The following is a 27,683-nucleotide window of genomic DNA, read 5'->3' on the forward strand; positions in this document are numbered from 1 at the left end:
CTGGTTGACCTCTGCCCGCCAGGTTTCCAGGTACTGCACCAGCCCCGGGCTCATGGGAGGGGCGGGGGAGTGGCAGTTATCATCAGGGAATCCCTTAGCCCGCGAGAGACCACCGTCCCTCAGATGGTCGGGTGTGAGTCTCTCCTACTGAGATTCGGCCCAGGGGCGCAGTTGGGTCTGCTGCTGGCGTACCTACCACCTAATCGTGCAGCGGCGGCCCTACCCGAGCTACTCGATGTCCTCTCAGGGTTGGTGGTTGAATTCCCAAGACTCATGGTCTTGGGCGACTTTAATCTACCGTCCCTGGGAGGATCGTCCGAACTGGCTCGGGAGTTCATGGCTTCCATGACGGCCATGGACCTGTTGCAAATAATTTCTGGGCCGACTCATGAGAGAGGCCACAACCCAGACTTGGTGTTCTTGTCTGGACGGTGGCGTGATGATGTCGGTGGGGGTGCCACAACTATTACGCCCCTGTCATGGACCGATCACCACCTCCTGCGGCTAGACTTCCCCCTTGCCACCCCCCACCGTGGGTGCACGGTGCCAGTCAGATGGTACCGCCCTAGGCGCCTAATGGACCCTGATAAGTTCCAGGCAGCGCTTAGGGACTCGCATGCACCCCCTGCTCACAGCTCGGCGGAAGCCTTAGTGGAAGCCTGGGAAAAGGCAGCCACGGAGGCTCTGGACCGAGTTGTACCCTTGCGGCCTCTGACCCGGCGCAGATCCCAGCGAGCCCCATGGTTCACCGAGGAGCTCCGGGAGATGAAGCGTCGGAGACGGGGCCTAGAGAGCCGTTGGAGGTCCAGTCGATCCGAATCCGACCGATTGCGACTAAGAATCCTCACCAGGTCTTATCTCGCTGCGATAAGGGTGGCAAAATCCAACTACTTTTCCACCCTCATCGCGTCCGCAGATAATCGCCCGGCTGCCTTGTTCAGGGTGACTCGCTCCCTATTAAACCAAGAGGTGAGGGAGGAACCCTTGCAGGGTCGAGCCGAGGAATTTGGTCAATATCTGCTGGATAAAATCGCTCGGATTCGAACTGGTCTGGACTCCAACTGGGCTGAGATGGAAGAACAAGACATGGACAGTCTTGTCGACGTCATCTGGGAAGAATTTGATCCTGTAACTCCTAAGGAAGTGGACAGGATTATGAGAAGGTTGAGCTCCTCCACATGCTTACTGGACCCGTGCCCTTCCTGGCTGGCCTATGCAGCTCGAGAGGCGACACGAGGCTGGTTCCTAGCGGTCATCTCTGCTTCTCTGAGTGAGGGTCACTTCCCCACCGCCTTGAAGGAGGCGGTGGTGAGACCTCTCCTCAAGAAGCCCACCTTGGACCCATCCTCTTTGAATAACTTTCGTCCAGTCTCCAATCTTCGCTTCCTTGCGAAGGTTGTTGAGAGCGTGGTGGCGCACCAACTTCCTCAGATCCTGGATGAAGCGGTTTATCTAGACCCGTACCAATCGGGTTTCAGGCCGGGCTACAGCACGGAGACGGCATTGGTCGCTCTGATGAATGATCTCTGGAGAGCCCGGGACAGGGGCCATTCCTCTGTCCTAGTCTTATTAGACCTCTCGGCGGCTTTCGATACCATCGACCATGGTATCTTGCTGCGACGCCTCAGGGGACTGGGAGTGGGAGGCACGGTTCTGCGTTGGTTCTCCTCCTTTCTCCAGGGTCGTTCGCAGTCGGTGCTGACAGGGGGACAGAGGTCGACCCCGAGGCCTCTCGCTTGCGGAGTCCCTCAGGGGTCGGTCCTCTCGCCTCTCCTGTTCAACATCTACATGAAACCGCTGGGTGAGATCATTCGCAGTTTTGGAGTAGGGTACCATCAGTATGCTGATGACACCCAGCTTTTTATCTCAACTCCTAACAATATCAGTGATGCCCTAGACGTGATGTCCCGCTGCCTGAAAGCGGTCCGGGAATGGATGGGGAGAAACAGGCTTCAACTGAACCCGGACAAGACTGAATGGCTGTACGTACCGGCAAGCCAGGAGATTCAGAACGGCCCACTGCTTAACATTGGGGACAAGTTACTTCCCCCTGTTGATAGGGCCCGCAACCTGGGTGTACTCCTAGACTCGCAGCTCTCCCTGGAAGACCACATTGGAGCTGTGACCAAGGGGGCCTTCTCCCGGGTTCGACTAGTTCGCCAACTACGGCCTTATCTGGACCTGGATTCCTTACGTACAGTCACCCATGCCCTTGTGACATCTCGCCTAGACTATTGTAACGCTCTCTACATGGGGCTGCCCTTGAGATCCACTCGGAAGCTTCAACTGGTGCAAAGTGCGGCGGCACGGACACTCTTGGGAGCCTCCCGATACTCCCATATCACACCTCTCCTCCGTGCGCTGCACTGGCTTCCGGTTGCCTTCCGTGTGAAGTTCAAGGTGCTAACAATGACATTCAAAGCCCTACATGGCATGGGTCCGGACTACCTACGGGAGCACCTTCTGCCGATGTCAGCACCCCACCGTCCTGTGCGCTCCCACAGAGAGGGCCTCCTCAGGGTGCCACCGCTCAAGGAATGTCGGCTGGTGGCCCCCAGGGGGAGGGCATTCTCAGTGGGTGCGCCAGCCCTCTGGAACACCTTACCAACCGAAATCCGGATGGCCCCTGACCTCCGTACCTTCCGTCGCGACTTAAAAACTTTCCTGTTCCAGCAGGCTGGCCTGGCATGATAACGTTAATTGGGGTCCCAGTTTGTGTTCATTAGTGTTTCTTATTATTTTATTGTTCGGTCTGTATACCTTCCTTCCTCTGTACACCGCCCCGAGTCCCTCGGGAGAAGGGCGGTTTATAAAAACTAATAAATAAATAAATAAATAAATAAATGATGAAATCCTTGAGTAAACAGTGGGAATTTCAGCATTGCCCCAATGCCTCCTGATATCTGGAAACACAACCACTTCTTGTCATTTAGTTATTTTAAAAACAACAACAACAACAACAAAACAAATTGATATCCCCTAAGAACAAGCAATGACTATAATGTAAAATCTCAAACAGAGTTGTGTACACACAGACAAAAGCAGGTGAAGGTATTATCTATGGAATTATGTACTGTAGAACTTTGACTGTGGGTTTGTCTTCTTCATTAAGAATTAAAAAAGAAATATAAACTCTCTAAACTTTAGTGGAAGAAGAAAGTTAAGCAGGTTAGATTCTCTCCTGGCCTCTCAAAAATCTTGCCAAAGGTTGGGCAGAGAATGTAGTTTTAGACATTTTTCAAAAGTCAGGTAGGTAATTAATCACCATTCAATATTAGGCAACAAAGTCCATTTACAATCCAGGTCATAGTCCAAAAAAACTCAATCCAGGGTTGAGAAGTCCAAGAAAACTGGTCACAGCATCACCAAAATTCTGGTCATCACTTCTACTATGCCTGTGTAAAATAGTGTAGATTTACTTTGACCATGAGGTGCTGGCCATATTTTGGTCCGCTTCAGCGAAAGATACCTCAGTGAAACTATTTGGGTGGCCTCAGACTGCTCTAAGGGAAAACTCCTGTTTGTCTTCTCTGCAGGACAAACCACAGGCTCTCCAGACTAGACGGATTTGGGATTACCCATAGTATACACTGAAGCCATGCAGCATGGAAGGCTGTTGTGCACCAAGAGGCCTTCAGGTCTGAGTGTGGGACAGACCTTCCCACTTTAGTAGTTCCTTTGGCAAATGCTATGGTTATACTGCTTGCCTCTGCCTGTTTGGGTAGCTGGTCCAGATGGGGCTTCGTGTGGATTGGCACACAGTGCAGGATTGCCAAAGTAACCAGATATGGAAGATCTTCAGCACATGCTGAGGAGGTAAGAATTGCCATGGCTACATTGGTGGAAACATTTTAAGATGTGTAAGTGCTCATAGAATATTATTGACATAAAGAATGTCTACTCACAAAGAAAAAAAAAACTAAAGTAGCAACATATAAAAGCATAGCTCTGCCACTTTGTTATATGGAATTGAGAGCTAGATGTATCAAGAAATATTAAAATAAGCTAAATTGCAGAGCAAATGGAATGTGTATGATGAAGGGATGCTATAATAAAAGACGAGGAGATAGGGTCATGAATGAATGGGCGCTGAAGGAATGTGCATTGAGTACAAATTTCATTGTCCAATATATAAAAAGGTACACCAGTGCAGTTTAGTCATATAGAAAGAATGAATGAAGATCGAATCACAAAACAAATACATGATGGAAGGTTAACAAGTCAAGAAGGAAAGCCAACAGAGTCATGGTCGGATGGAGGCGGTGAGATTCTGAAAAAAGGGAAGGGTGGGAAATTTAAAGAACAAAATGAAATGTATGAAGAGATGTGTGGTCATGGAGGAAGGCTGTGATGGATTGCAATGGCACAAAGGTATGGAAAGAAACAGTGAATGGTTTTGGTATAAACTAGGTTTAGCTGTGTTTTCTTTAATATCACATGCCTTTGATTTCCTTGGCTGGCTGTTTCTTATCCCTTTTCTATTCTCTGGCTCACAGGCTTACTCCAAAGGGTGAAGACTAAGATTACATGCCTAAGTATAGTAAGTACTTGGAAGCAATAATGACTCCAAGAGAATCATTGTTTGCATTTCCACATCCATCTCTTAGCCTTTGATCTCTCTACCCAGGCACGCCGTGGCTGCCATTTGATTGGTGTTTGAGGGGTGCTTGCTTCTCTCTGAGCTTAGTTGTTTTCTTGCAGACATTTCACTACTCAAACTAGGTAACGTCATCAGCCTGGGTCCAAAAACAACTGGAAGTCACTGACACTGACTCAGTCTTGCTTTTCAGTTCAGATCCATGATTTTCTATGATATTCCCACCTCCTCCTTAACTTCTCAGAATGTGGCCTCTATACAGTATTTGATATGGAGGATCTACATAATAATATACATAGTTGGAAGTTACCCTGAAATTTCAGCTCGATACATTGCATTGTTCTGTAAATTGCCTGGCAAATATTGATAACTGGAAAAGTAGACAGTGATTATATTATAGTAAAAATATATTAATGTGGTGTAATAAATATTTTCAATAAATGGTCATTCACCTGGGCATTAATCTTTATAAACATAAAGTTATCCTTACAGTATCGACCGTTCAGAATGCAGTATTAAAAAATAAAAAAATTGCCATGTAGGAAACTGAATATCAAAGTCTCGTGAAATTTAGCCATATCTTTTTCCACCAGCATATTATAGGAGGTTTTTATTTTGCTTTGTATTGATTTACTTTGGGGGGGTTGGGGGGAGGGGAGGAAGAGGAGCCTATTCAAGTTACTACACACTTGATGTTGGCCAAAAGGCCAAAAACAATTAACATGTTTTTTCCCCAGAAAATCACTGCTGCTTTCTATGCACTGTGCCAGTTAATCCATTTGTTCCCACCAACAGTTGATTGTACATGTTTGCATCATATAGGAATAAAATAACCTGCAGATCTGTGTGTGGGCAAAGCCCCACCTGGGACAGTATTTATTGGACTGATCTGAGGAGGAGAAATTGTCCTGTGAAATGCTTGTTTAGTCACATATTTTGGCTCATCATTTGGGGCCATTTGGAGCTGAAGCTACAAAACTATTTTGGTGATGTTTTTATAAGCGAGAGCATAAGATTAGAAAGCAAAGAAGGGGGAAAAAATCCTGAGGCAGTGTCTATAAAGTGCCTTCCAGAACCATATTGTGCAAACAAGTTTATTATTATTATTTTTCCATTCCAGATGTTTATAGGATTTCAGTTTTCAAAGTCATTCTTGTTGCAGTTGCAAATGGAAACTGGGAATGTTTGCTATACTTTTCTAACAAGTGTTCCAGAACGATATTCTAATCGGGGATTAATTGAGAAATGGAAGGCTTAATTTCCAGCATCCCTCTTGGCTTGGCTATATATTAATTTACTTAGAGTTTGCCCTTCTAGTGCAAACATAAGTGTTTGAGATACGTTACATGTTTAAAATGTATAGTTCCATCAAAGCAACAACAGACAAACATTAACAAAAGAGGCAGGGATCCCAGTTAAATTCATTCCTTGCCACACACAACAAGAACTCTGCCAAAATAACAACATTCAAAATCAGCAGGGGTGTCTGCAGGTGTAATGGGATATGTGGATGACCTTGGAGAAAGAAGGGAGTGGATGAGGCCTATTAAACAATCAGAGAAGAGAGGCAGGAGCCCTCAGTGGCTAACAGTCAGAGAAAGAAACTTAGGACCCACAAGAATGGTTCAAACAGCTAAAAGTTGCAGCAGGAAAACTGTATTTTCAGACTTGCAAAGTTCTACTAAGGTGGCCTCACAATAAAGTAGCATTACTTCATCTGGTCATGTTTCCGGTCTGGTTTACTCGGGGGGGGGGGTGGTTAACATCAGTCTTGCAAGTCTCCTACTCTCTTCCAAAGAGAGGAATTTCAAGAACGGCTGCCAATGCTCAAGGAGCCCCACTAACCACTGAGCATCTGACAGCCATGTTGTTACAACACCAAGTAGATGTACAGCTGACCAGCTGACAGAATGCCATGATATGCAGCAACGGGGGCAAAATTTGCCTCAACCTGACACAGCACAACAAATAGTGGCTCGATCAATGCTTCTGCATTCCCATGGGAGCTTGTCAGAGAAGAGGGTTTTTTTTGGGGGGGGATCAGAATTAATTCTACAGTTTTGTTGCTCAATGTGAGATGTTTATGGCAGGCAGAGTGGTTGAGTTTATCACAGATGGCACCAAAGTGCCTTTTGGTGCTGAACTTGCTGAAGTTAGCAGCAGCCAAGTGGGCAATACCATTCATTGAAGGGAAGGATCCAATGCTGGACTACTATCATGACTTCATGCATAGGACAATTTTAAATTTGCCTGCAAGGATGGTTAGGTTTCAGTGCCTAATGTAAGTCATGCAGAGAGCTAACACAAATCGATACATAATTTACCTCAGAAGATTATTTGTGGGAGTACAAGATAGAAGTGATCCTATTCTGCAGCACTGAGCTTGGGGGGGGGGGAGAAATTAAAAAGGAATTGAAAACCCAATATTCTAAATAGTAATGTTTGGAAATAAATATTTAAAGAAAACACGCTTCAGTAGAAAAGTAAAATAGATTTTTAAAAAATGTGTGTATGAGGGGTTCTTGGTGCTTTCTGAATGTGTTTGTTTTCTTGCAGAGGCTTCATTACCCAAACTAGGTAACATCATTAGACTAGCACTGATGAAGTTACCTAGTTTGGGTAATGAAATGTCTGCAAGAAAACAGGCAAGCTCAGAGAGCACCAAGGACCCTCATTTCAATTGTGAGTTACAAATATTCACCTTTAAATATGTATATATGTGTGTTATTTTTTTCCCACCTAGGAGTCCACACTGATGCTCCTGTTCCTTCTGAGAGTTACACTTGTTATTTTGAAGAGCCATTTATAATATTTTAATTTAAAGACAGCAGAATCTAACAAAATAGCCTAAGCAGAATTGGACGTCCGCTAAATGCAGCTGAGTATTACCACTTATGGATCCTATGTGAGCTTCATTAATAAAACCCAGCCGTATATCAACTTGTTTCCCTATATTGGATATTTTCCTGTGCTCAGGTTGACAAACGAAAGCAAGAAAAGAGAGACTTCAATTCAGGCATGGGCCTGTTCATTCTAACTCTTTCAATGCCCTCCAGATTTAAAATAACTACAATTATAAGCTTGGAACACAGAAGACAGAATTGTTCTTACCAAGAGATTTCATGCGTCATGCAAGGATGGCATTCAAACATGCCCTCCCTTTTCAACGTTTTCTTTTTGAAGTATTATTTTTCATTGTTAGTTACAATGTGCTCAAATCCCGGGGTGATGGTGGTGAAATCTGTGGGAGGTGATGGAGCGGTGGCAGTGCCATTTTCTGATTCCTGATCTTCCAACGGATGTACAGAGGATTGCAATGTATTTTTTTCTTAGACGCACAGCAGGAATGTTTATGATAATAACAATGATGTTTATCTTAGGAGGATTATGCCGAAGCGAGTTTAATTGTATTAGTCAAAAACAGATCGATGCTGGGCTGATGTAATATGTTTAGCATCAATATAAAGGTTGCTAAGTGTTAGGCTTTCAAATGGAATTAAGGAGGCAATAGGACAATGGAACATATGGAAATCATTTTGGGTTTTTATGTTTCTTGTCTAGCAAGAAGAATTAGCGAATTTGCTAGTTTCTGGAGGATCAGAGCTGCTATGTGCAAACAGATGGGCCTCTTTCTCCTCTTCCTCGTGCTCTTCACATCACTGCACGACTCCCCCATTTTCTTCTTCTCTCTTCTTCCTCCTTCTCCTTTATCTACCTGAACCTGGATGTTTAGAGAGCCTGAGGAAGCCTGACAGCTGGCTGTATTTTGCAATTATTCATAACATGCTTTTTAATGGATTATAAAAATGGTGGGATATATACAGTCACATCTCAAGCATGACAGACTGTATATAGGGTTGTGCCAAAAGGCTTTTGTGTTGAATTTATCAATCCATATGAGAAGTGGCAGAATAATAGTGATGGCAAGGGCCTGGATTTTATCTGTGCTTTATAAGGATATCCTAATCATGAAGAAATGGATTCTGGCGAAGATTTTGCTGTACAAAGACATGGAAGGTGAAATCCATACATTTGGCAGTGCCGGCATGATGCTGACAAAGCCTTGGTTTCACTGCATCCCTACATTTGGGTCCGCAATCTTCTGAGGGCTAAACTAGATTAAAAAAAATGTGAAAGAATAACCCTGCTTTGAGATCAGAATCTTCAAGATGTTCTTTTAGAACTGAAAGGACGATTTAACTCTTCCCTGTCATGAAAACAACATGTATGCACCCTTGGCTATTTTCTGTAGCTTCTGAAAAAAACAAAAGGTTTTAAATACTGTAGGGACATTGTTCTGAAAATATCTGTGTTGGTTGACCTATTCTCTATATCACTTGAGGACGGGACAAAAAATAAGGGGTGGAAGATCATTAAAGAGAGATCCACCCTAGACCTAAAGAAAAGTTTCCTGACAATGAGCAGAATTAACCAGTGGAACGGCTTGGTTTCAGAAGTTGTGAGTAATCCACCACTGGAGGTTTTCAAGTAGAGACTGGAAAACCATTTGCAAGGGGTTGGACAAGATCTGCCAGTCCTATTATTCTATGTTCTGTGCTCTATGTTCTTCCAAAAACTGCAGTTTTGATTGGATTGGAGGGTTAAGAAGTCCAATGACTGCCTTAAATAATTGAAAAGATGATTTCTTCTCTCCAAATCTTTAATTTTTTTCTCAGCTGGTAAATTTGGAACTATCCTGATTGTGCCCCATGTGAAAAATATATATAAATATATGGTGTAGTATTTATTTGAAGAATTTGGGAAGATAAATATGATTTAAATTTCACTCCAATGTTGATATAAATCTTCCCTTTTTAATTCCTTCATGCTACTCGCATGAATTCGTAAAACTCAAGATGTTTAGCATCTAAGTTACAAATTGCTATTGAGAAAGGTGGACATAAATTTAGGGGAATTTATTCTGGTTGAAATAAAGAATTTCAGAATTCAGCCATTTTTTGTCCTATCTGAAAGCTATTAAGTGACCTGCATGAAAGTATTTTTCTATCCAGGTATCAATTTCAATACTCCACTTAACATCAGAAGACACAGATATGGAAATATTAGAACATGTGACTAACCCTTTTTTGTTACCAATGAAAAGCTTCCCTGCAATTTAGTTTGAAATGTAACTGTTTTAAAACTGCCCTGGAATTTAAAACAAAATTTGGTTAACCTATGAGTACTTCTTGATCTGGCAGTTTTTTCAACTTATGCACTTACTTGGGCTGATTTGTCCTGATGCCATTGCTGCTTCTGGTTAGACAGTTAGAAGAATGACTTGAGGTTCCTGGATCGATATTCCACTTTTAAAAGCAATTGACTACAAAGTTTGACCTACAAAAATGAGAGGGTCAAACTATTTTCCAAAGCACCAAAAGGCAAGACAAGAAGCAATGGCTGAAAACTAACCAAGGAGAGAAGCAACGTAGAACCAAGGAGAAATTTCCTGACAGTTCGAACAATCAACCGGTGGAATAGCTTGCCTTCAGAAGTTGTGGGTGCTCCTTCACTGGAGACTTTCGAAAAGAGACAGGACAGGCATTTGTCTGAAATGGTATAGGGTCTCCTGTTCCAGCAGGGGGTTGAACTAGAAGACCTCCATGGTCCCTTCCAACTCTATTATTCTGTGTTATTCTATGTTATATGATGTTAGCAAACTTTACAAGATCAAATCTGAAGTGTTTTTAGGTAGCAGTGGGAGGTCACCATGAAAAAATGCAAAATTCTTTGACACTTACAAAAATTTATTTTGACATTAAAATGAGAATTAGACAACAAAAAATATCTATCACATGTATAAAACACCTGACAGAGTGTTTAATAAAGGGTGGGTGCAATCGCCTGCTATTAGAGGTGTAATTCAGAAGTTGGAACATTTAACTCACATGAATTTGGACTCATCTTACTATTGTCATACTTTGGGCAGAAATCCACAAGATTCTTAACATGAGTTAGGTCAATTAATACTGATTAAGGATACATATGCTCTTGGTTATATCCCCAGCATTTGGAATCTATCAAGACATCAAAGTTTTGTTTGGTTGGGTTTTTTTGTTCAGGGAGGACAGCCAAAATGATTATATATACAACATTGGAAAGACAACTCTACACCTGATTTGCAGAAATGAATTGCTGACACGTGTGATCTGTCATCATTTGAATTAAGGCGTTTGGTTGATTTCAATGAAAAGGCAACGGAAGACTTTTCCTCATTCAGGTTAATATTTTACTTCTTTTTTAAAAAAAAATGAAATAGATTTCCAGGCCTACACTGTTGCATTTCAAAGAAAACCATATTTTTAGCTGTTGTATATGAATGGTTATATGAATGAAAGTTATAAAAAGAAGAGAGACATTGTCTCTCTCTTAGATTGAGGAAAATTATGTTCAGTTTAGGTTCCATGCAATGTGTGATTATTTTCTAATGGCACACAATTCAACGTACTTCTGTCAAGCTGTTCCAACTGTTCATTCTTTCTTATGGCTTTTCTGCTGCAATGTCTAAAAAGCACTCCAGCAAACAATTCCCAGCTGCCAATTTTGATCCCTTCTGGCTGTGCTTTCCCATGTAACCAGGCTAGGATCACAAGAATAAATTGTGAAAGAAGGCAAGAAAGCCAGAGAAAGAACAGCATGATTTCCATTATTGCTGGAAAGCACAATAATAAAGATTCTGTCTCTCACACACAACATGCAATATATATAACTATATATACAGAGAAAGGAAATCAGAGAAATGTACTCAGGGCTTAATATCAGCCACACAGTGTCTTTTAATAGAGGTTTGCACTGTCTTCTTTTCATAATTGTATATATGGATAATGGCCATTGACCTGGTTAGCAATAGCAATACTATAGACTTATATACCGCTTCCAAGTGTTTTACAGCCCTGATGTCAACGCTGCTAACATTGGATGTTCTTGCTTTGACAACAGATGAAAATACAGCCATTTTCTCTATGCTTTCAAAATTAGTTGGTGCTGGGAGGGGGGATTGGGATGAGAATTCAGTCAGTCATAATAATAATAACTCCTGAGCTGATAGTGTTTTGGCAGGCTGGAGAGCTGGGGAGAGAGCCAGCGCTTCAAGCTAATTTGGGTATGTGCTTTATGACTGTTTATTGGGGGTGGGAATTGTACTTTGTTACTTTGTATCCAGGGGAGGGGAATTTAGTTTTTGGGTTCACCTGTGTAGTGCCGATACTTTGTTTCCCGAATAAAAGATTCTTTAAGGTAAACAACACCTCAAAGTTCTTCTGAAGGGTTTCATCTGACGGAACCATGACACCTGTCTAAGTGGTTTACAGAGTCAGCATATTGTCCCTAACAATCTGGGTCCTCATTTTACTGACCTTGGAAGTATGGAAGGCTGTGTCAACCTTGAGCCAGTCAGGATTGAACTGCTTGGCAGTTGGCAGAATTAGCCTACAATTCTGCATTCTAACCACTGTGCCACCACTACTTCACATATTACTCAAAGCTATACTGCATCCAGATTTGTTCACCACATATAAAAAAGATGTTGAGACTCTGAAAAGAATGCAGAGAAGACCAACAAAGATGATTAGGAGCTAAAACATATGATGAATGGTAGCAGGAATTGGGTATGTCTAGTGTAGTGAAAAGAAGGACTAGGGGTGACATATAGCAGTGTTCCAATATTTGAGGAGCTGCCACAAAGAATAGAGGTCAACCTATTTTCCAAAGCACCAGAAGGCAAGAGAAGTAACAATGGATGGAAAATAACCAAAGAGAGAAACAATCTAGAACTAAGGAGAAATTTCCTAACAGTGAGAACAATTAACCAGTGGAACAGCTTGCCTTCAGAAATTGGGGGTACTCCATCACTGCAGGTGTCATGGTTCCGACAGACAGAGACAAATAAAGCAAAACTCCGAGGCTTGCAAGTTCCTCGAAGAACATGTTTATTGATACAAAGTATCAGCACGTCAAAAATGAAACCGAGTCTGAATAGACACGTAACAATCCCCAACACAAAATTACCGTATTTTCCGGCATATAAGACGACTTTTTAACCCATGAAAATCTTCTCAAAAGTCGGGGGTCGTCTTATATGCCCAGTCGTCTTATACGCCAGAAAATACGGTAGTCTTATACGGCGAGTATAGCCCAAACCCTATACCTGTATTTTTCAGACCATAAGACGCACTTTTTTTCCCCAAAAGTAGGGGGGAAAACGAGGGTGCGTCTTATGGTCCGAAGCTGATCCGTATGGCCAGCCCCAACCTCCGCAAGTGGAAAGCAAGGAGATTGCCATGAGCACGAATCGGCACATGCTGAGAAACGTCGATCTCACGCTCCTGCAATCTCCCTCACTCGGTTTCAGCTTCCCTTGCTACAAGAGAAAGCAGGCTGAAACCAGGAATGCGAATCGGCTGATCTCGCGCTGCTGAAATCTCCCTCGTTTCAGCCTGCTTTCTCTTGTAGCAAGGGAAGCTGAAACCGAGTGAGGGCAATTGCAGGAGCGCGAGATAGGCCGATTCACGTTCCTGGCAATCTCCCTTGCTCCGTTTCAGCTTGCTTTCTACAAGAGAAAGCCGGGCCGCGGGGCCGCCTCCACAGGTACTGCTCTAACGTGGAGAGGGAAGGACAAAGAGAGAGGGAAGGAAGAAAGGAAGGAAGGAAAGAAGGAAGGGACAATGGGAGAGGGAGGGAGAGAGAGAAATAGAGAGAGAGAGAAAGAGAGGGAGAGAGAGAAGGAGAAAGAAATAGGGAGGGAGAGAAAGAGGGAGAGAGAGAGGAGAAAGAAAGGGAGAGAAATAGAGGGAGAGAGAGAAAGAGGGAGAGGGAAAGAGAGAGGGAGAGAAAGAAAGGGAGAGAGAGAGAAAGAGGGAGAGAGACAAGGAGAAAGAAAGAGGGAGGGAAATAGAGGGAGAGAGAGAAAGAGGGAGAAATAGAGGGAAAGAGAAAAATAGGGAGAGAAAGAGGGAGAAGGAGAGAAAGGGAGAGAGAGAGAAAGAAGGAGAGAGAGGAGAGAGAAAGAAAGAGGGAGGGGGAGAGAGGGAGAGAAGGAGAAGGAGAAATTAAATTAGTAACATGATTGTTAAGTGAATCTGGTTTCCCCACTAACTTTGCTTGTCAGGAGGTTGCAAAAGGCGATCACATTACCCTGGAACAATGTGACCATCATAAATATGAATCGATTGCCAAGCATCCGAATGTAAATCACATGACCCTGGGGATGCTGCAATGGTCATAAGTGTGAAAAATGGTCATGTCACTTTTTTTCAGTGCCGTTGTAACTTTGAATAGTCACTAAGTGAGTCATTGTAAGCCGAGGACTACCTGTACTTTATCATTTTTTTTCTTTTTTTTGGGGGGGGTCAGGTTTTTGACACCTTGTTGGGCGACTGGTGGTACTCGGACATTCCCTTGTCCTAAAAGTGGTACAATGGATGAAAAGGTTGAAAAGCCCTGTTTTAGTATACTGGTACTATTTGGTTCAGAATATTTTTTTTCTTGTTTTCCTGCTCTAAAAACTGGGTGCGTCTTATGGTCAGGTGCGTCTTATGGTCCAAAAAATATGGTAATTTAACAGGAAAAGTAGGGGGTCGTCTTATACGCCCAGTCGTCTTATACGCCGGAAAATACGGTAAGAAATCCCATCCCTAAAACTAGGCAAGCTACTACGTTCCCAATACATCTCCTTGGCGGGCTTTTCACGAAATGCCCAGCCTACAGTCCTGGGTGCAGCCGATGACATTGGTTCCCACGGGAGAAAATCTGGTTAGTCTAGTGAATCACCTGGTAACACCCCCCCCTCCGCTGTGCTATGTGTCAACCAAAAATGAGTAGGGAAATTTGGCTGCAGCCACGCTCATTTTCAAAGTTGACAGGAGGCTTTTAAGAAGAGGCTAGACAGTTCATTTGCCTAAAATGGTACCGGGTCTCCTGCTCAGGCAGAGGGTTGGACTAAAAGGCCTCCAAGGTCTCTTCCAACTCTGTTATTCTAAGTTCTGTGTTCTCCTATAATGTGGTTTGGCTGTTGGCATGATGTGCATGCCTAGTTAGTATGGCGAAGCCAATAAATCAGAGTTTTTGTTTGTTTGTTGTTTTCAAAACAACTACATTTTAATACACTGTACAGAATACATCTTTGTGATTTGAACTGCCAATTCACTGAGACCTTGCTATTTGAAACATTGTGATTCCAATGATATGATTATGATCTCAGCTGTTTACGTGGATAGCAACCATCTGTCTGTGATCACGGCTGTTTTCAGTGTACTGCGGTGATCATCGCAATGGCTAGGGCATTCTGCAAAACTTTCTGAATATTTCTTCTGGTGGGAAGATTTGGTAGAATTTTAAATAGAAGACCATATATAGTATGTAGTTCATGGCTAAATTATGGAGTCCTTGATAATTTCTCAGCTTGGTTGTTTGCTTACAGACATTTCAGTACCTAGCTAGGTAACATTATCAGTGCTTCTGTGTGTGTGTGCAGTTTGCTCTCTGGTTATACAGGTAGCCCAAATTGAGCCCAAAATTTCCATCGCTAAGCGAGACAGTTGTTAAGTGAGTTTTATTGCATTTTACAACCTTTCTTGCCACCATCGTTAAGTGAATCACTGCAGTTGTTAATTTAATAACATGACTATTAAGTAAATCTGGCTTCCCCATTGATTTTGCATATCAAAAGGCGATCACATGACCCTAGGACACTGCAACCATTACAAATATGAACCTGTTGCCAAGCAGTCAAATTTTGATCACTTGGCTCATGGGGATACTGCAACGCTTGTAAGTGTGAGAAATAGTCTTAAGTCACTTTTCTCCAATGCCTTTGTAACTTTGCATGGTCACTAAATGAATAGTTGTAAGCTGAGGACTATCTGTGTATGGTAGCTTGCTCTGCCAGTGATGGTGCAGGTTTGTCCTTGATAGTTCTTTAAGTAGGGTATTGCTTTCTGCTTGACTGTTTGTCTGGAATAATTCTGCTTATCTGGGTATTGGTTGCTTGTTCTGGTCTTTCTTCTTAGCTTTTTGTTTAACTGATGATGTTACCTAATTGAGTAATAAAATATCTGCAAGCAACAAAGCTTAGAGGGCACCAAGGATGTCTATAGGATTTGAAATCTAACATATCTACATATTGGCAGATTGGAAAAGATAAATTTTTGTAATAATAAAGAGAGCATATGGGCCGGAGCATATATGGCTTAGTGAAATGTGTGAAGCCAGACATTATTGCTGAACTTGGTTGACGTGATTTATTCAGCAAGCCATAGTCTAAACATGCAAAGTGACCATAACATTGACTGCCAGGAAATGGGACAGAAGACTGTATTCAGCTGAAGTACACTTCTAAAATCCAGGCTTCTGAAAATTGGTGTCAATTTGATGAGCTTCCATATTCCAGACTATAGGAGAGATTTGATCTGAGACCATGTCTCAAATCCATCTACTCTTCTTCAACATTTGAACTAACAAATCAAAGTAGAAAGGCTAATTTTATTAGCCTTTTTGCTTCAACAACAAGGTCTTCTGCACATGTGTGTGCATAAGTATTCATGCTCAGAAGATCATGGCAACCTCCAGATTGAAGCCTTCAGATGAAAACTGGATGATTTTGATTTGGCAATCTGCTTCAAAGGGTGGTTTGATCAAAACTCTGTTGAACCTCAAAGATCTACACAACTCTAGTCCAATATATAGTTCAGATTTAAAGAATATGACAACTCAAGTGGAAAATTTGTCTGTCCAATGTTGATTGACCCAAAACTATATCAACTAGGAGTCTTGTATAGTATTTAGTAGTTTTTTCTCTCTAATCCCCACTTAACTGAAATTTGAAAAAAAAAAAAGCCACAGAATTCCAGACTATAAGTAGCATACAGTGGTTGTTTGTCCCAAAATACCACCAAGCTGACTACAGCAAACACAAATTACAAGCTTTACCTAATCACAGATATGCTACCAAGTCATTTCTGGTTTGCACAAATGACAGTGAGCGGGTGCAGTCTTGCCACTGCCTGACTGTCTGTTTTGAGTTTTGCAGATATTTGAAGGACTCTGGTTCAGATTTAGAACAGGAATGTTGTTTGGAACAGATAGGAAGCATTATCTGCGATCCTTCATTATACCATTTGCTGCACGTGTAATGTCTTTAAGCACAGCCATATTAATAATCACACTCTCAGCAAAACCTGACCTGGTATTAAATCAATTGAAGATACTGCTTCAAAATTGATCCTGAGTATCTTATACAGGTAGCAATGTCATCACCATCACCATCACCATCATCGTTGTCCTGTTTCAAAGAAGAAACAATGAGATTTTCTCTTAAACCTGCCAAAATAATTTGATTGGACATTGGGCACCTTGGTTGGAAGAGATTTATTATTTGCTTACTTTATTTTGTCGATCAAATTTTAAAACCGCCCATCTCCCTCACAGACAGACTTTGGGCGGTGTACAAATAAAATATTAAAAGATAAAAACAGTATAATAAAATTTAAAAAGAGGCAAAGATCAATGTTAAAAATTAATTAAAAGGCAGGGAAGGGCTCACGGCTGTGTGTCAGCTATTCTACCAGGGGAAAAAAAAAACTTGGTCTGGCTTTACTCTTTTCTCAGGAATCTCTTGGGAACCATAAGCTGGATATGGGCCACTAACAGTGAATTCTTAGGACATATTGAGAATCCACAATTCCAGGATAAATGTGCAGGAAGTGGTAACAGTGCTTCTTTCCTGAAAGCAAAATGAGTTGTAGTACATAGTTGGCTGAAGGAATGCCATATTTTCTTTTTTTTTTCTTTTTTTTTTCCTGGCAGGGTTCATGTGCCTATAAAAGTTATGGAGCTGGCAGGTGCTCCCAGCAGACAACATGCAATGGGAAAGCTCTAGTTTGATATATTTCTGCCAGATAGGCGGCTCTTAATAGCACGATAACCCTGCCAGGAGGAGGGGGGAAAAAAGTGGGGAGGGCAAATTCCTACATATCAATTCTTAAAAGCAAAGAAAAAAGGGGAAAGCAAAACTGAAAGTCCTCAGCATTTGATTTTAATTCCTCGTACTTATCTCTCACTTTTTTTGTCCTGCTTTCTTTTCAGCAGCTATACATTTTAGGCAGAGGTGGGATTCATGTATGTGAACAACCGGGTCTCTGTGTGGATGCTACTTCTGGAAGTCCATTCTGGGCCTGGGCAACAAAAAATTAGCTACCGGTTCTGCCGAAGTGGTGTGAACTGGCTGAATCCCACCACTGATTTTAGGGCATGAAAGAATTATCAGTTGAATTCAATCACTTCCTTTTTCCTAAAAAAAACCCGATATGATGCATCAAACTGCTATATTTAGTTTAAAAAAAAGTATCCAGAATTAAATGTCCAGGGTTCACAAAGAGTTTTGAAAAGACAAAGAAACACAATTGAGACTGAAGCCCTGACCATTTAATCTATGTATTGTGTGGCTGCCATCTTGACTTGACTTGACCTTTTACATACACACACACACACACACACACACACACACACACACACACACACACTTGATCCCACATATCTAGGATGAAAAAAAAATGCAAATTGGCTTCTGTTTTTCTAGGCATTCTAGAAATGATAGTGAAGGATGTAGGTGCATTAATTGAAATATTGTTTTTTGGGCTGTTCCCTCTCTGCAACTGAAGATGAAGGAATACAAGCAAGCAGATCAAGAGAAAACAAGATGGAGTCTCAACAGGCATGCAAATAGAATTACAGAAATAGCTTTCAAAAATTGTTGAAAATAACCCCAGAAGTGTTCTCCTCAACTTGTTGCAATGGCCACGCTCACTGATATCCAAAACAAATGGAAACCATCAGGTTAGTTATCGATGGTCACTGACTTAAATTCTTTTTGTACAGGGCTGCAGTCAGATGCATTGAAAATAAATGCTGCACTGTGGGAATCTGAGATGCTAAAGGACTCGTCATTTATTCCTATCTCTAAAGCTGAGGCTACTCAGATCGCCCATGTGCACGTGGATATTCTTTCAATTGTTATCATTTCAGGTTTGAAGCTGAATGCTTGAGTGAATTTCTGTGAAAGATATTACATTAGGGCTGATGTACAGGGCCTTACCTCACTGAGAAGTACTGCTACAGTTGAATGATTTTTGAGGTTTCATTTGCCTATGTGAGTTGCTTAATATTATGCAAGCGTATCAGTTGCACTCAGTCCTCTCCATTAAGAAAGGAATGATAGAGAGAATGGTGGAGATTGGTACTGCAAAAGAGATCAGTTACCCCCGAAGTGGTATCCTCTCCTGTAACATGAAAAGATGGCCTCCGGCATAACATCAGTTACAAAACTATTTATCACAGATGATTGTATTACTGCCGACATGCAGTGTGGGACCTCAAGACTCCAGACTGCCCATAATTTTTGGGAAGGTTAGGGTTAGCTGTCTGTAATGGAGCTCTTTAATAGCCACTCATTTACTGCTGAAAAAGTAAAAGAACACACAACAGTGGTGTCCAAAGGCATGGTGATAAAAGTCTGGTGCAAAAAAATTGAGAGGTTTTCCCCCTTCTGTCTGTCGAGATTCTCAGTCATCGAGGTCAGGGCTGTCCCAAAGGTGCTTTTTCAAAAGGCAGCTAAACTTTTTGTTTTTCCTTGAGGAAGAAGAAGAAAACGTTTCGTTTCTCATCCAAGAAGCTTCGTCAGCTGACAGGATTGGGGGGGTGAGGGAAATGGAAGGATTCTATTTCTTTGCAGCCTTCTAATGGTTAGCACTCTCTCTAGGAGTTGTTGAGGCCACCTGAATCCTGGTTTCCATTAGTGGCCTAAGTATTTTTTTTTCTCCTTACAATCTGGGTGTAGTACTCAGCACTACAGACCTTCAATTTTATTTTTTTTTATTTTTTGGTTTCTTATGTTTGGCAAAAGTACAGTTCTCAACCATTTATCTGCATTAACCAAAAGGTCCATTGCACACGGAAACAAAGACCCCTGAATTACTTTTGTTAGATAATAATGTCTTGATAATCTGGTTGGTGGTTAAAACAACTGCTTGGTGTTTAAAAAGAAACAGAACGGAAAGGAAATCATTATCAAATAGTCAAATCATTAGTCAATGGTCAATACTGATAGCACTTTTCTCACAGTTCAAAACACCGAATTTAAGCCTTAGGTAATATCTTAACTAACGGAAACATTACATTACTGACGTATTGGCTGTTTTTGCCTTTGTTTTGATGTCTCCATTGGAAAATTGTCACAGATATTCTGGAGCACATTGATTCAGGATTAATCATTTTTTTAGAAAGACTGAACATCTTCAAACATGTTACCTAGGCACTGTTGTTGTATTGTTGTTGCTACATTTTTATCCCACTATTTTTAAGAGCAAGTTCTCGTTGGGCCATTATATAAGCTGTCCCTGAAAAAACTATGAAAAAAGGCAAAAGTTGTATCAGTTGTATTGATTTCTCTGTATTAACTCAATGCAAGGTATCTGCAGATCATAATTAAAATAATCAAGATGAAGCTTGTGATGGTACAATCAAAGCTCTGCCTTGTTTTATATGCGACACATGTAATATGCAAGCTTCAATCACACTATCACCACTTTGAACTCTGTTGACACCTTGAATCAATGGCAGGAACTGTGTAAGATAATCCCTTTCCAAAAACAAAATTTGACCTTCCAATTTATTTCATACTCCAATCAGCACTTGATTCCATGCTAAAGAAAACAAAGATACTGCAGACTCTGCTTTGGGAATAATGATGATCATTCTCCTGGGCATGAAAGCCTGACCATTTATTTATCGTTTCATTCTATTTTGTTCTGCTGCAGTTTCAAGGCACTCCCAGCAGCTCAGATAATGAAAGATATGTAGCAAATGAATGCAAAAATCAAATCAAATGTAGAAACAGAACACAATAAGCATAATGGTGAATTCTTATGATGCTCTCGGCTTGGCTTATGCTACCTTAGCATGGTAGTTGCAATTTGTTTCTGAAATATTATTGTAGAAAAATATTGCATTCACCATTCCCTAATACGTTAACATTTAGGCTTCCTGACCAATTTGTGTTTCAAGACGTTCAAGAAATTCCAAATTTTACCGACATTATCCATTGGTGTGTTCCTCGGGCAATCTTCATTCTAAACAGAAGAAACATTTTGAAAATAGAAAAAATTCAGTGTGTGTGCATTAAAGTTTAGAATTTTCAGGAATACAGAACACTCAGCCTCTATTTCAAAGAAACAGATTCAGGCTAATGATGTAACAGACCTGAAAGCACCCTGATTTTGCTAATTCGGCAAAGTTATTTCAAAACCTTGCAGTAATTTATCATTTTCTCTGATGTGGCAAGCTTCCATTTCACATAAAAATACCTTCCTGTGTGGGGCTTCCGGTGGCGACGCGACGCCGAAGACAGCCGTTTTCGGGCTGCCCGCTCCGCAGCTGTGTTTTTCCATCGTAAACAGCGCCGATCAGCTGTTTAGATGGATTTGAAGCCCCCTCCTCGGGAGAAGAGGAGGGGGTGAGGCCCCAGGTAGGGGTTGAGCTCTCTGGGGCCGCCTGAGCTGAGAGTTTGGGCGGCTGAAGGATTGAGCCCCCCCGAAGCCTGGGTTGCTCCGAGCTGCGCAGCGCCCCTGCTCCGGGATTTATGGAGCAGAGCCAGGCGTTAGCAACCACCCCTGCCAAAAGGAAATACTTTTGATTATCAAGTTGCAGGCAGAGCGGTACAGGAGGTCAAGGTGATGTGGACTCTTATCTTTACTCTCTAGCTCAATGGATTTTATAGCTTTAAAGTGAAAGTGCGCAATAAATGAAAGTGGGGGAAGATGGCGGCTAAAACCTCTAAAGCTCTTCGGAGTGTGGGGTCTTCCCTGGTGCAACAGACCTCATTGCAAGCTTTGCTTCCTCCTGCACCTCCTCCGGCATTGACGCTTAAGGATTTACAAGATGCTCTTGGAAAGCATTCACAATTAATGTCTGACATGATGGATGAAAAGCTGAAAAAGTTGGAGGAGAAACTGGAGACGAAGATGGAAGAGAAGTTTAGAGCAATGAGGGTGGACATGTTGTCTATGATTGAATCTGTAGCTGAATGTGTGCAACAGCTGGATGAAAAAGTGAAGGATCTCAGTCAAAAGAACTCTATATTAGAAGCAAAGGTATCAGAAAATGAAAATATAAGGGATAAAATGGACGGAGAATTGAGCCTTGCTCAGTATCATCAGATGCAGTATGCTATTAGAATCAGGGGTTTAAAGGAGAACTGTAAAGAAGATTTAAAGCAGCTGATTTCTGAGGCTCTGGAAGGGGTATTGGGCCAGCCAGCATCTGAAATTGAGGGAAATATGGACAAAATTTTTCGTGTAAATTCATGGATTGCAAGACAAAGGAAGTTACCCAGAGATGTGGTGGTCTATTTTACAAAGAGAGTAATTACAGATGAAGTTATTCAAGCTGCCTATGATACTAAACTGGTAGTGGCTGAGCAAGAAGTCTTGGTTTTAAAAGAGATTCCTCCGAAGATTTTAAGGAGAAGGAAAGATTTTGCATTTTTAGTACAGGAACTTAAGAAATGTGATATTAAGTTTAGATGGGAGATTCCAGTTGGACTGGTGGTGACGCATGAAGGTAAAAGACATCGTCTGGTTACTGTGGCCCAGGCACGTGATTTTTATAGCAATGTGTTAAAAGCAACCCCCCTATCATTTTTGGAAGCTGTAAAGGGATACGGCGAGGGAAAGCTTCAAGATGTTGCAGACAGACAGATAGAGGACAATGGTGTTGGAGGGGATCAAGATACAGTTTCATTGGATGTTGCAGGAGGCCAGAGGAAGACGCGTGCCGCCCTAAGAAGAGCGAGACGAGAGCAAGAGCAAGACCAGCAGATAGTTATGGAATCTCCAAAGTGTATTTACAGTGAAGATGTGGGAGGGGCGCGGTCCAAAGAAGTTTTGGGGGTCATGACAGACGTGCTCCAAAAGTTTTGGGGGCGTTAAGATTGCTGATTAAATTTTTAAATTAGTATCTTAATGGATTAAATTTATCATAGAGGAGAAAGAAAGTTTTTTTTTAATATTTAACATAATTTAAGATGGATGTTATTTGCTTGTTAGAAAAGTATATTAGGGTTATGGACTAAAAGTGTGTGTTGAACTAAGAATGGGTATGCAAGCTCCTAATTAACAACAAGTTGTCTTACAGACTGCTTAACCCTTTTTTTTTCTTTTTTCTTTTACTCTTTTTATTTGAACTCAAGGATGACTTGGAACTGCGAGACATTTGGTGTGATACATGCAAGAATTATTTTTGATTATGGTTTAGTTTGGTTGGAGATTATTAAGGTTAATAGATAGGCGCTTTTGGCGCGTAACTGAGAATTTGTTTATTTTTTTTCTTTGAAATTAATATGAATAAGGACTGGGATTAAGAAAATCTATTCTGAGTAAAGCTCTTTTCTGTTTTTCTCTTTTTCTTTTTTACTTTATTTGTAATATTAATATTGTTTGTATTCATTTTACATGAGCTAGAGGGAGATAGAACTAATAGTTTATTGCTGATAACATAGGGGTGCTTATGTTTGTTTTTTTGATTTTATACCCTGTATTTAGCTCTGGGAAGTCAGGGGGGGGAGGAGGGAATGGGGGGAAGGGATAGGGAGGGTTGGGTGGGCGTGGGGGAGGGGGGATTAAAGTTAAAATGTATTGTAAAACTTTTTAAATAAAAAAAATACCTTCCTGTGTGAAGTGATACACCTGCTACCCTAAAACCCTAACTCATCAGCAATACACAATTATAGTTGCCACCCTGAATCAGAAGTTTTACCCAGCAATTCATTCTTTCTGCATGGATTTGTATTTTTATATTATTAATCTGGACAGTCATTATCACGTTTAGCTGAGATTTCAGTTGAGACTATAAACATTTATGTAACATTAGCATAAAGTTAGGAAAAGAGTTTCATTAAAAGGGCATAAAAGTAGAAACCAGACTTGTATTCATTTCGTTACTCTATTCTATTCTATTCTATTCTATTCTATTCTATTCTATTCTATTCTATTCTATTCTATTCTATTCTATTCTATTCTATTCTATGCATCTATTGATTAGCATTATTGTCAGCCCTACAAGACCTCCCAGACCAAGAAACCCACACCATATAGTTCAGAACTATTTTTTATTGTAAAGCTATAGAAACAGAATCTTGCATATCTGGGCGTGTTTGCCGCTCTCTCCCATTGTGTGAACTAGGGATGGACTTCACTGAGACGTTTATTCATGCTACATTCTTGGCCCAGGCTCTAGCCCTGTTTATCTAATCACTGCTTTGGTAGTTTCTCTTTCTCCTGTCCCTCAAGGCCATTCCCTACACTCTCTACAACTATGGAAAGTTTAGCATCTATCTCAACATTGCCTAACAAACAAACAAACAAATATGTTAAAGGTGCATTGTTATTCCAAACAAAAAAATCATCAGGCAGTGGAATGCAATCAAACTTGCAGAATTCTCCTTTTGTATCAGATTAAATGAGGCCAGTCAAGTAATTTGTCCACTTGTCATCCACCCGAATTTGCCACTGTCAACCAAATTAGGAAAGCATTGTGCTTCAAAAGAGGCAGGACTTGCATCATTTTGTCACAATGTTTTTCTTGTCGGTCTGCCCACCTTTTTCCCCCCTTCCCCCCGCCCCCCAGAAACCATTGTTCAGTTTCATACAAATATACTGTTCTGACCAATTAATGTAGTGGAATGCTATTGTACTTTGATATTCACCAGGAGCCGTTCTTAATTCACAAAAGACATGCAGAAATAGATATGAGGAACATAACATGTACCCAACGCATAAAGTAATGCATAAATGACATTAAAACGCCTTACATGAGCAACTGCTTTCAAATGTGCATTTTAAGAAAGCAGTGTACAAAATGTATATTTTGTGGAATAAAAATGACAATGATTTTCAGGTGGCACTTCAAAAAGATGTTGCGTTCTCATGTGGAAGCAGGACAAATAATTGTCATATGGGGAAATAGGAAACAGTTTCCAGACTGTTTTAGATTTTGATGTTAGCCTTGCTGCTGTCTAATTTGTATGGTCTCTTGATTTTTTTGTTGTTGTTTTATTTTATTCAATATGTTCTAGCTCAAATTATATTTGTTTCTTTTGGTGTGTTTATTATGAACTACCTAGAGAGTTTAGTTTAGAGCTGGTTTAAAACATTTGACAAATAATACATAAACAAGCTTGGACAGATTTAACCACCCCTAAACTATAGAAGTATGGGTATTTACATTGTTTAGAGCTGTTAAATAGTGGAGTCCTACTGATCAAACCCAAAGAGTGTATGTGCATGAAATATTTTTATCCAATTCCATTATTCCAACCCAAAGTAATAATGAAAGTGGAGGTTCATTCTCTGAGCTTGTGGGTTGGTTTTCGAACATTCCATTATCAGAATTCCCTAAATTCTGCTGAAGATGTTACCTAGCCTGGTAACAAAATGTTTAAGTATCTATTATTTAATGATCTAGTGATCGAAGCTCAGTCTATAGGTTCTCCTTCTCAAGCAGGGGATGGGACTAGAAGACCTCCAAGGTCCCTGTGAAAGGCAAAGGTCCCCAACCTTTTGGGCACCAGAGACCAGTTCCGTGGAGAGAGGTTTTTCTGCAGACTGGAGGGGGCGTGGTTTTGTATGCTGCCTGCCTCCTGCGAATGGGGCTTTCCTTGTTTGTGTGGACCAGTTGCTGGCATGCTGCGGCCCAGTAACGGTCCACGAACCAGGGGTTGGGGACCCCTGGTGTAAGGAATGGACCGAGTGAATTGAACAGTTTAGCACTGTTTGGACTTACTATGTGTTATACTACTCATGGGTTTGTATGATGTTCCTTAATGATGGTAAGGATATGTATGTATGTATGTATGTATATGTATATGTATATGTATATGTATATGTATATGTATATGTATATCTATATCTATATCTATATCTATCTATCTATATCTATATCTAAACTATATCATCTCTCTCTCTCTCTCTCTCTCTCTCTCTCTCTCTCTCTCTCTCTCTATATATATATATATATATATATATATATATATATATATATATATATATATATATATATATATATATATATATATATATATATATATATATATATATATATATATATATATATATAGAGGGACGCGGTGGCTCAGTGGGTTAGGACGCTGAGCTTGTCGATCAGAAGGTCGGCAGTTTGGCGGGTCGAATCCCGAGTGCCGCGTAACAGAGTGAGCGCCTGTTACTCGTCCCAGCTTCTGCCAACCTAGCAGTTCGAAAGCACGTAAAAATGCAAGTAGAAAAATAGGGACCACTACGGTGGGAAGGTAACAGCGTTCCGTGCGCCTTTGGCGTCTAGTCATGCCGGCCACATGACCACGGAGACGTCCTCGGACAAGCGCTGGCTCTTCGGCTTTGAAACGGAGATGAGCACCGGCCCCTAGAGTTGGAAACGACTAGCATGCATGTGCGGGGGAATATATATATATATCTCGCAACAAGAAGTGGAGGAGGGTTTTCATTTCTTACCCAGAAGGAGGGAATTCACCCATAGGAGACCCCTTTAATGATGAAAGAGTTGCAAGCAGGCTTGGCTGAAACAAGAGCCGAAAGGGTTTGATTAGAAAACTACCTCTAGAATTGTGGACTAGCTTCTGTGCTACAACAGGTCCTTTGTAAGACTTCAAGCAATATTCCAAATATTGATTAAAAATTCTAAAGTTAAATGGCTATACTTCATTACCTACCTATCAGATTTTCTTTCCATGATCTCAAGGCAGCAAGCCGGTCACCTTTTATTATCCTATTTTATTTTCAAACAGCCATATGAAGTTGATTAGACCAAAGGAAAATGAGTGACCCAAAGTTACCTCAAATGCAACAGGAACCACAGTTCCTCCATATAAACTTGGCATGTTTTAATGTAAAGTTTCACTTCTTTGTGAGATTACACACACACACACACACACACACACACACACACACACACACACACACACAAACTGTTATTTTCCAAAGAGGGCTGGTTTGCCTCTTTTAAAAAAAAAAAAAACCAAACACACACACAGAAACCAAAGTGTAACTTCAAAAATAACATTGCTCTTCTTTTGCCTGTATGCAAAGCTGGCTGAGAGCCAACCTTTGTCAGTTTCACTTCATACTAGAAACCTGTGTATCCCAAGGCAAATCATACCTTGGGGAGTGAGAAAAACGACTTGTGCCAACTCCCTTCAGGAAACAGCTCCTGCCTTTCAAAAAGAAAGTTGGTACCTCCGGTGGAGGGAAATTAAAAGCATAATCTTGTGCCTTGTTCAAAAAGATAAGACTCATTAAGTTCAACAGGACTGTTACTTTGAGATGTGAATGTGATTGCAGTCTTAAGTAAATGAATGAGGATCTGAAGCTTCAGCTCTAGGAAAAAAAAAATGGGTTCCAAAACTCCAGCTTCATTTGAGGGGTTGTTTTTTTTTCTTGCAGGAGAGGAGGAATTGCTCCATTTTTAATCAAAAAGTTTCCTTTATTTTTAAAAAATATAATAAGAATGTAAGACACCCTGCAAAAGATCTATAAAACAAAAGACAATACCCCCCCTCTGGATAAAATATTATTTTACATTTTTATTCTCTTTTAAAAAAACAAAAGGAAGCTGCATCCTAACTATAAGAAGGAGAATGGATTATTCTTGCTGGTATCACAACCTCACCTCTTACGTATGAAATGACATTTTACTAGTCTGACTACATTTTTTTTTCAACTACTAGGTTAAATCTTTGTACATAATATGTGTAAAACTCATTTCCACATTTCTAAAGAATCCTTCAGCAGTGATTGCTCGATATCAATTTAATTCAATCGGCTGGACTTGTGTTTGCCTTTGTGTTTGCATGAAAGCTGAAATTGCTTAAGTCCTGTTTTTAAGAAGATTGGACGATGTATTTCTGCAATTTGATTTAACCAAAAGTGCTGATGTGAAGTCTATTTTGTAACATTACTTGTCCCAATTAACCCATGCCTGAACGTTATTTCCCAGAAGTTTTAGTAGATTTATTTTAGTAGATTTA

This window comes from Vipera berus (assembly GCF_964194415.1).
Source record: "Vipera berus genome assembly, chromosome: 2".
Lineage (NCBI taxonomy): Eukaryota > Metazoa > Chordata > Lepidosauria > Squamata > Viperidae > Vipera > Vipera berus.